At 44.9% G+C, this 10,375-nt stretch overlaps 1 protein-coding gene across 5 annotated transcripts in view; it reads right to left on the reverse strand.

Annotated features, from left to right (window-relative positions):
• The window catches only part of EVI5L (ecotropic viral integration site 5 like), a 51,246-nt gene extending 48,587 nt beyond the window's left edge, over positions 1-2,659 (reverse strand). For 2 of the 5 annotated variants that reach the window (XM_081898388.1, XM_081898390.1), the window contains exon 1: positions 2,360-2,656. The gene's annotated coding sequence lies outside the window, so the exon portion shown is untranslated. Of the gene's footprint in view, positions 1-2,359 lie in introns of all 5 variants that reach the window. The other 3 variants (XM_081898387.1, XM_081898385.1, XM_081898389.1) reach the window with 3 other exon arrangements.
• Positions 2,660-10,375: the final 7,716 nt, after the last annotated feature.

A 10,375-nucleotide genomic window follows, 5' to 3' on the forward strand; every position in this document is an offset into this window, starting at 1 on the left:
TCAAAATGATATTTGAACCAGCTCTTAGTTTCTAAAAGGCTCTTATATCCCAAGTACATTGTATTTAGAGAGAAATCACTCTTTTCTGTTTCAGCTGTGAAAACACCAAATTGCTGACTGAAGAGGTTAAATATTAAATCTTAAGGGCACCCAAGGGCCGAAATTCCAAACATCCATTCACTCTTAAGCTTAGCAAGCAACATCTACTTACCCCCACATGTTAAAACTCTAACTCAGACAATACATTCTTATCATTTCTATTTTCCTTGGCTAAGAGATTCTATACCAAAGAAGCAATTCATGAGCCAGTATCAGCAAGGAAAACAACTTTTTAAACACCGTATTAGTATCCAAGAGGTTCTCACTGATAGAGCTTCTGAAGAGACATAGCTAACAGGTACTTAATGATTGGCAATTTGGACCTCTTTCTCTCAGTACAGAGTCAACCCCACCCCCAAGGCAAGCCATAGCAGCAGTTTGCACCCATGCATACATCCATTCTTGCTTCATTTGAGACACACTGTTTGGAAACAGTTCCCCCATTGTTTAAGCTGTAACACTGGACTTCCAACTACAGCTAAAAACAAATGCCTAATACTATTAAGAAAGCTTCCCACTGGTACTTGATGGTATGCGGGCAAGTAGAACAGAAGTACTTTCTTTAGGATCCGATTAATGCAAAGACAGCGAGGCCCTGGAAACCAAAAGTACAATTTCAAATATCTACTGCCCTGATGTTCAGCTCAGTTATTTGCTTTCCCAAACTCAAAACAATACAGCTACAGCAAAGAGCAAAAACAAAAGCTTATATTCACAATGCTCGCCATTCTGGACAAATAAATTACACTGACTATTAAATAAATAACAGGCATTAACACCAAAGCCAAACATATGTGGTAATCTTCCAACGAAAAGCAGTTGGCAGCAAATCATAGAAAAACTGTATCAAGATGGACAAAGTGCCCTTGGTTGATTTCTATTGTATAAAAACTGCCCACTGTTAACAACTGGGCAATGACAGCCCACATCCTGGGTGAATTTAATTAAGACCTTGAAAATGTCAAAGTCACCAGAAACCAACCTACAAATCAGCATTCATACAGAGATAGAATTTGATGGAAATGGCGGAAAGAGTAAAGGTGGCACATTACTGGGAATCGTAAGCAGCTAATGCCATTCTAAAAGGGGCAACACAAAGTCCTTATCCAGCAGAGAAAGAGAGTCACTGGGGTTGCCAGACTAGATTGCTGTTTTCTTTAACCTTTAAGCTAGTTGCAGTTTCTAAAAAGATATGCCCTCCCCTTAAGGAAGCCTGCCAATCAACATTTTTATCACTAAGAACTTTGTAGGACAGAAGATGGAAGCATCCTTAGTTCTTGGGCAGGAAAGGTACTGTCTCTCTTCACTGACCACAAAGGTTGGCAGAAAAGGAAGCAAGCAATGGGGGCTGCACACAGAGCATCCATGTCCCTGAGCCGTTTGACAAGACCTGGTTGGGCCAGAAAACAATTAACAAAACAAAGGAGATCTATCTTGTCCACAGACCTTGGTTCAAGCCATTGATCAGCTGCAAACATACTAGGTACCTTACTTAGCAAGTTCAGCCTCAGTGCCTGTCTAAAAAGGACAGCAGCAATGAGTTCATTGTGGAAATAGGAAGGGTTGCACAACACTTTGTACGTTCAAAGTGAGTGATAAATGGCAATTGTTGATGTGCCTAAGGGAAAGGAAGAGCAAACCACTCCTTAGTTGGCAGTCCACAGAGAAGGATAAGTCACTACTTCAGGGTGTAAGCACAGTGGAGGACACACCTTCGGGGTTTGGAAAGTAAATATATTCTCTCCCCAACCACAGCCTCTGGGAAAACCCTCTTCTTCCCCCTTGGCAACAGGGGGCAAGGAGACCGCATTCTCATTTCATGGCCTGCCCAGAGCCTGTAGACAGAAGGCTGTCACTGCAACCCGAGAAAATTCAAGTGTCCCAAGACATTTAGGCCAAGTGCTCCAACACAGCTAAGGCAGATGGACTCAGGCCCTGCCTACAAGGAGGGGAGGAGGGGAGGGGGAACAGAAGAGTGAGACCCCCTTAGACCCCTCTGGGGCTGCATGGAAAAGCCCTCGAATAAGGAGGGAGGAGACTTCTCCTGCGTTACATGGGAGGAAGGAGACAGAAAGCAAACTACCGGGTCAGCGGCGGAGGAGGGAGGGGGCGGGAATGAGGAGAGGTGGGGGGCGCCGAGCCCCCGCCCGTCCTCCCCTAGGCGGTGCTTTGCGCTCTTGGGCGAGAAGATGCCCAGGCCTCCGAGCAGGAGAAGGGGGTCTCCCGAGGGGCTGCCAGGGAAGCGCCCCGGCCCTCCTACCTGCGGGGCCGGCATTGCCAGGGCCATTGCGGCTCCTTCTCCTCCTGCTCAGGGAGGCGGGGGTCCTGAGCCTCCAGGCCCGGCCTCGACGGCCGCCGCCTCCCCGTCTAGCGGCACATGCAGCAGCGCAGAGGCAGAGGCAACCACGCCGGGAGCCGCAGCGGCCATGGAGGAGCTGCTGCGGGTGGCGGCGGCGGCGGCGGCGAGGGAGGAGCCAGCGGAGCGGTCGCCAAGGCCGCCTCCCGCCTCCTCCTCCTCCCGCGGCAGCCCAGATCCAGGGATGGATGGACGGACGCGCAGACTGACTGGCAAGGCGACTCCACCTCCTTTTCCCTATGGCTGGCCAATTCTGCACCGGGCGCCCCGCGCTCGGCACCCGCCTACCCGGGCGCGTCGTCCAATGGAAAGCCGGGTTTCGCCAGGGAAGCGGATCCTGCGCTCGCTGCTCTCCCGCTCGCCTGCCCGCCCCTTTTCAGCAGCTGCTGCTCATAGAGCGATCAGGGATGGGGCTGCGGCCGTAGCAGCGGCGAGAGAGGAAGGAAGCCCTGGAAGGGGCGGGGAGGCTGGATGCACTATATATCTCTATCTATATATATATGGACGGCGATGAACCTGCATCGCTCTCTGACGGCCAATAGCAGAACCGTGTGAATTAAGAGGTGGTTAGGAGCGCTGGCGGGGATCTACCTGAGTGACAAAACCAGCAGCCAATGAGGTTTAACAAGGGCAGCTCCGCGTTATCCCTTCGCACGGTCGACGTCTAGAATGATGGAAGTATGGATGCAACAAGAACCTTGGCTTGGTCTCCTTCACCGCCGCCCCCATAATCCAGCCCCCAAGCCACGAGCCTCCGTTTCTAAACATTACCAGTTGGTGATTACAGCAGCACGACAAGTAACGGCACGCCCAAATTTCTCATTCAAATGAGTTAGGATGAAGCTTTTTTTCAGGTTTCCCTAGGCGATACTGATTAAATAGGTCCCTTTTGGGGACAAAAACGGCGATTTGCACCCAGTGATGGGCAGGGAGAGAGTGGGAATATAAGGAAACCGCCTTACCTCGATTGATCCATATAGCTCAGGAATTGGCTACTACCTCGAAATGCCAGGAATTGCACCTGGGACCTTTTGTATGCAAACCAGCCAGGTGCTCTACTCCTTTGTGGGTAGCAACATGGTGCCTTCCAGATGTTTTGGACTGCAACTCCCATCAGCTCCAAGCCATAATGGTCACTGCCCAGAATATAGTGTTATGGGTTTGGGCGGGGGTGGGGGAGAGTTGAAACCCTTCTAACCCCTACACCCAGCAAGAGTTAAAATATAAGACAGGCTAGCTTTCTGAACCCCTGGAACCAGCAAATGTTAAGATAACCCAGGCTAGCTTCCTGTGTTGAGATGATTGCCTGGGTGATGAGCCATTCAGAGAACAAAGGAAAAGGGGCTCTGTGCTAGACAGCCCACCTTCAACTCAGAGATAGTTAGAAAGACAAAGAGTTTGAAGCAGAGTTTTTTGGGCTGTGATGTGAACCAGAGAAAAAGCAATAAGCTAGAGGAGAGTCAGAGTCAGAGTATGATGTTTGATTTCTCTGAGTTGTCAAATCTTCTATCCATTAATCGGCGGGGGGGGGGCTGGTTTCATTTTTCCAATGAATCAATATCAGTCTTTTGTCAGAAGTGATGGGGTGGAGAGTCCATCTATACTGACCCATTGACAAACCCCATATAGTATAGCAAGTATGCAATATTGCCATGGATGCTTGTGGTTGTGTGACAGTGCTGTCTCTTACTGGAACCGCTATCATTTTCTGGGAGCACATAGAACCCTGACTAATCTACATCATTATCTCATTGACTCTAATGGGCCTCCAGTAATGGGCTGCAAGGAGAATATACAGGATACGAAACTCAGAAGATTTGTGAGCGGATGTGATTAAGTTTCAAAATGATAATAACAACGGACTGTTAGGGATGTAGTAAATTACAACAAGAAGAATAAAGCTAACAAAGATTAAAAGAAAGCAGCAAAGCACTACAGTTATAGTAAATTGCAATGTGAATATGAGTCAGCAGTGAGAGGCTGTCACAAAAAAGAAGAAGACAAATGCCATCTGGGGTGGTATGAAGAGAACCATATGCAAGGCAACGAAGGAAACAGTCCTCTGCTGCTCTGTACTGATTAAGTACCAGCTGTAATACTATGTCCCTATTTGGTCATCATTTTTAATAAGGATACAAAATCAAGGAAAACCATAAAGATGGTTAAGAACAGAAGGGAAAATAGATTAGCAAGTATAGATTACAGAAAAGAAGACTGAAAAGACATGATATTACCACAGTTTTTGAATCTCTAAAAAGTTGACGTGAAGAAGAAGAAAAAGAATGACTTGCTCCTGCTTGCATCTTCCATGGGCATTTGGTTGACCACTGTGAGAACAGGACGCTGGATTAGATAGGCCTTTGGCCTGATCCAGCAGGGATTTTCTTATGTACTTATGTTCGGCCATGGCTCTTCAATGCCTTAAGCAGATTCTCTAGGGTATCAAGCCTCACCTGCTAACCAATTCTTCTAACTGGGGATGCTGGGGATGAAACCTGGGGTCTTCTGCATCAAATCATGTGCAGTGCCTCTAAGCTATGACCCCTATTCTTGCTGCTGTAAACCTAGGGTGGATCTACACATGGGGGAAAATGCTATAAATAAGTCATAAATCAAATCATTACAGGGTACCTCTGATTTCGTACTGAATTTGTTCCGGAGGTCCGTTCTTAACTTGAAACTATTCTTAACCTGAAACACCACTTTAGCTAATGGGGCCTCCTGATGCCGCCATGCGAGTTCTGTTCTCATCCTGAAGCAAAGTTCTTAACCCGAGGTACTATTTCTGGGTTAGCGGAGACTGTAACATGAAGTGTATGTAACCTGAAGCGTATGTAACCCGAGGTACCACTGTATATCAAAAGAAAAAACCCTATGTAAAACTGCATAGAAAAGTTTTATGCTCTACAGCACCATCTGGTGTTGCATGTTTAGAATGCATTTAAAACACTGGTGTGTGGTGTGTTTTTTTTACTAATGTAGCTGAGTCCCTACTGCCAAATTTTTATTTCAAAGATTCTGATATGTGGGTGAGTCTGGGGCAGAGTTAATAGTAAAAGCTTTATTTTAGCTGATGGTTGGTGCTGGCTGACCCCAACCTTAAGATTCTAGTGCTTGATGAAGGAATTGCACAAGGAATTGCGGATAAGAAAAGTTTCCATAGCTGCTGCTGCTGCCGCCACCAAAGTGATGCATTGTTTTGCTGCTACCCACCCTGCCTCCCTAGGCTCGACAGAAACATTGGGGATGTCCATGGAAGGAAGCACAAGCACACCTCCTGCTGTGTCTTCTGCGGCAGTGTATGAAATGGTCAGGAGCTGGGACTGAGCTCAACAAACTTGGCTCTTTAGTGCAAATGCGTGGGCTACAGCATTCAAGCATGCACACTATGTGAAAATGAAGGTGCTGATTTATGCTCAAATATTCTGGCACCCGGCCCCAAATTCTGACTTGTGCATTCTGAAAAATATTTGGCAACTGGCTCAGAAGTAAGCGGGGGAGGGAGGAGGAATGGCATGGCTGGCTTGGCTTTGTTCCTGACTCCACCCCAATCAGTCTCTTCCGCTCAGTGTCTTTCTCAGCACTCCCAACTCCACCAAGTCAGCGTGGCTCTTTTTGTGAACTCGTTGAACAAGGTGAAACTCCGGGAATGACAGGCATGGCCAAAAGGGGGGCTCATAGTTCTCGACTGATAAATATGAAACATCCCCATATATGCAAAACCATTTGGGCAGGTGAAGGGAGCTATACTGCTAGTATTAATTCCCAAAAGACAATTCAAATCAGCACCAAGAAAATTCAGTATTTCTGATTAAATTTTCTGATTCCAAAACCAATTTGGACATTTGTTACGTTTGCTAAGAGTGTGGAATGCTACAAGTATTGCTGCGTTTTATGGGATGCAAACATCGTAATATTTTATAGTAGATACTGGCATCAGCTGTAGCTACTGTGGTGCCTTTCAGGACACAAGGTCCTGTACCAAGAGAATATTGCTTGGAGACATAAATATCTCCATCCCTGAAGATTGGATGGGAGTTAGTCTCGCTCCCTTGCAGCAGGAAGATAGTCAATTAAAATTCTAGAGGACAGTATACCAGCACTCAGCAGAAGTAAAAAAAAATTTCACACAATAAAATCTGCCATGTGCCTCTAGACTGCTAGTATTCTTCAAGAGGCAGGGACGCAGGTGGCGCTGTAGTCTAAACCACTGAGCCTCTTGCGTTTGCTGGTTGGAAGGTTGGTGGTTCAAATCTGCACGACGGGGTGAGCTCCCATTGCTCTGTCCCAGCTTCTGCGCATCTAGCAGTTCGAAAGCATGCCAGTGCAAGTAGATAAATAGGTACCACTGTGATGGGAAGGTAAATGGCATTTCCATGCGCCATGATGTTCTGTTACACCACAAGTGGTTTAGTCCCGCTGGCCACATGACCCGGAAAGCTGTCTGTGGACAAACACCAGCTCCCTATAGCGCTGCACCCCATAGTCATCTTTTACTGTCCAGCACTCCTTTACCTTTTTACACTTTTCATTCTTCAGGAAGGATTAAAGTGCTTTTTGGGGAAACTTAGGTTTTTGCAATTAAAATGGATTAAAATGCTCTGACTCTTTAGCACAAATATGGGGAAACTTCAGCCCTCCAGATGATGCTGAACTATAATTCCCATCACCCCTTGCCAAGGGCCAAGCTTGCTGGTGCTGATGGGCATTTTAATTCAGTGACATCTAGAGGGCTGAAGTTTCCTCAAACCTGCCCTAGCACAACAAACCCCCTTTTAAAATGAAGCATACTTTTTGCTGTTAGGGAATGAAACTCATTGAAAAGTGTGGAATGAGCAAATTATTAACAGGAAGGCTTGTAAACACCTCACAATGCAGTTCAGGATGAATGCTCAGTAAATAGGCCATCTGGAGGAGCATATAGTACTGTATACAGTATGGTAAAGTCAAGTAGATGCAGAAGCTTTTAGTTATGTAGCACCAACCAATGACCATGTCTCTGCTGGCCACTGGAGTCACGCCTGCAGAAGTACAGTAGTACAGTCATCGGGAACAGCAGTGTGCCTTGTCACGATTGCCATCCAGAGTAATTGGTCATGGAATTGGGGAGGGGCTATGATCGCTAGTGCAAATGAAAAAGAGACACAGGCGTATCACAGAAACAGCTATCACTGTTAGCCTGTAGATGGCGCACTTTCTTTTCCAGCAACTTCTAGCTATAACTGTGGAACCGTGACAAACGATGAGTGACATGTTGTTAGCCAGAATCATAAAAATAACTTTCCTAACTACTTCTAATTGTGTTTTTACCAAATTATAATATTCTTTATTTGAGAAGATTTCCCTCAGTTATTGGCTGTCTGATAACTCCTAGACATTTCTAAATCAACTCTCTTCAAATCGTAACATACTGTACAGTGCAAGCCTAACCATGTCACCTCAGAAGTATATCCTATTGAATTTAGTGGGGCTTATTCCCATGTAGGTGTGTTAGGATTGCATCTTCAGTAGGACTTGTGGACCTTGAACATATGCTCAGGAAGACATAAGGCTTAGCCTTTTTACAAAACCACCACATATGGAAAAGGTGCCTTCTTTTTCTTTACACTTCCAGCAATTATTGGATTCTGATTTATACATTTTTGCTAGTTTACTAGGTGTTAGGTACAATCTATAAATCATTTTAATAAAATTCTCTTCTATCCCATAACATGCCTTAAACTGTAAATCTACATTCCACAATCATTCCCATACTGCCATTTCAATTTTATGTCCTATATCCATTGCCCAGTGTATCATGGATGATTTGATTTGTTCATCTTTTGTCTGCCATCCTAATAGCATCGTATTCATTTTTGACATCACTTCAACATTATCGCCCAGCAGGTCTCTTTCTGACTGAGAGCTTTGGCTCATAAAACCCAACCTTTGTTGAACTTAATTCATTAAGTTGATAGTATTGTAACCAACTCATCAAGCTTTCTGCTACATCTTCAAATTTAATCTCATCGTCTTCTTCTGTTAAGAGCAGGGGTCAGTACACTTTTTCAGCAGGGGGCCAGTCCACTGTCCCTCAGACCTTGTGGGGGGCCAGACTATATTTTGCAAAATAAAAATAAAAATGAACAAACTCCTATGCCCCACAAATAACCCAGAGATGCATTTTAAATAAAAGGGCACATTCTACTCATGTAAAAATGCGCTGATTCCCAGACCGTCTGTGTGCCGGATTGAGAAGGCGATTGGGCCGGATCTGGCCCCTGGGCCTTAGTTTGCCTACCCATGGTTAAGAGGTTTCTATACTGTATGTTACCCAATTGAACTGTTTTTGTTCGAGTCTCTTCCTTGTATTCAGTCACTTTTCTACCAGTTAGTTGAAAGGCTCCAGATAACATGATCAATGCCATTGATTGTCAGTATTGTATTATTTTCTTGCACCAACCACTTTTATCAGTTTAAATAAGAGATATGCACAATTTGTATCGCCTTGCAATGCTGAATAGATGTATTATGCTATATCCAGTGTGAGCTTAGCCTGGGAGGGGAAACACCTACAATTAGAAAACCCAAGGAAAATGGCAAATACACTTAAACTCTGTCAGTACCCACCAATTAGGGATTGTGCCAGTGATGCTGCCCACATATTGCCGACATGGGGGGGGGGTAGCCAATGAACCCAGAGTGATGGGGGGGCACCTCTAGCACAACCCTGCATCACTGCAAACCCACAACATGCGAGACAAAGCGACAGGGTCCCAACTCCATCAGCACCATCAGGGTGGCACAGCCAGCAGAGACACCACTACTGTCAATTCCCAAGCATCCCTCCAGGCAGGAGTTCAAATGCTCCTCGAAACCACTAGTTTGTGTGTGTTATGAGCAAAACATGCAAAGGAACAAAAAAGAATACACTATGGAGCAGCCACATAGCTCCCTAAGCAAAGGAGCACACATAAGCCTCTTGGGGGGGAAAAGGTTCAACACTTATCAAAATCATATACTGCTGGAGATACAGTGAGACTGAGGGTACCTTCTATCATATGTGGTGGGCCTGTAAAAGAGTTAAAGGGTATTGGGAAATAATTCATAATGAATTGGAAAAAAAAATGTTTAAAAGTACTCCCCCCCCCAAAAAAAACCAGAGCCCTTTTTGTTGGGGATAATTCAGTCGGAAATTCCCAGGTGTCAAAAAAAGGTTATTTATGTATGCCACTACTGCAGCCCTTGTTTTGTTAGCCCCCCAAATGGAAAATGAGCAAAGTCCCAACTAAAGAAGAATGGCAACTTAAACTGATGGAATAGTGCAGCTTGCGGACCTAACATAGAATAAGAGAACAAGAAGAACAAACATATGTTTAAAGAAGATTGGAAAATGTTTATTGAATATGTGGAGCAAAATTGTGTACCCCTGAAAATGTTGGCAGCATTAAGATAAATTCAAGTGTAAATCAGTTTTGAATGATGTAATAATGGAATACCGAATGGTTTGGTTTATGTAAAATATGCAGGGATTTATGTTATGCAAAATGAACCATGGAAAGAGAAGGAGGGAAGTCACTGATATTTTAAGGTTGTTTATTCTAAATTGTAAAACAGAAAATTATATATATATATAGAGAGAGAGAGAGAGTCTGTGCTTGATTGCTTGAGAGTCTTTCATAGGCATCTTGTTGTGGGAAGCAGAATGTTGGACATGGGTGGGTCTTTGGTCAAGTAGAAGCGATTGCCACAACTATCCATCAGTCAAATATATTCTGTTCCTCTTGCACCCGTCTAACTAACAGTGCACTCTTGACATATACTGCTGCTAAGGTCAAGGGATGCATCAGCAAGTTTGGTGCCATTGGGGCTGCAGGCATCAGCAGAAAATTCCATATAAGTTCCTAATACCCCATAATGACCCAACAAAAGCGGAAGCTA

This window comes from Podarcis melisellensis (assembly GCF_964234715.1).
Source record: "Podarcis melisellensis genome assembly, chromosome: 2".
Classification (NCBI taxonomy): Eukaryota; Metazoa; Chordata; class Lepidosauria; order Squamata; family Lacertidae; genus Podarcis; species Podarcis melisellensis.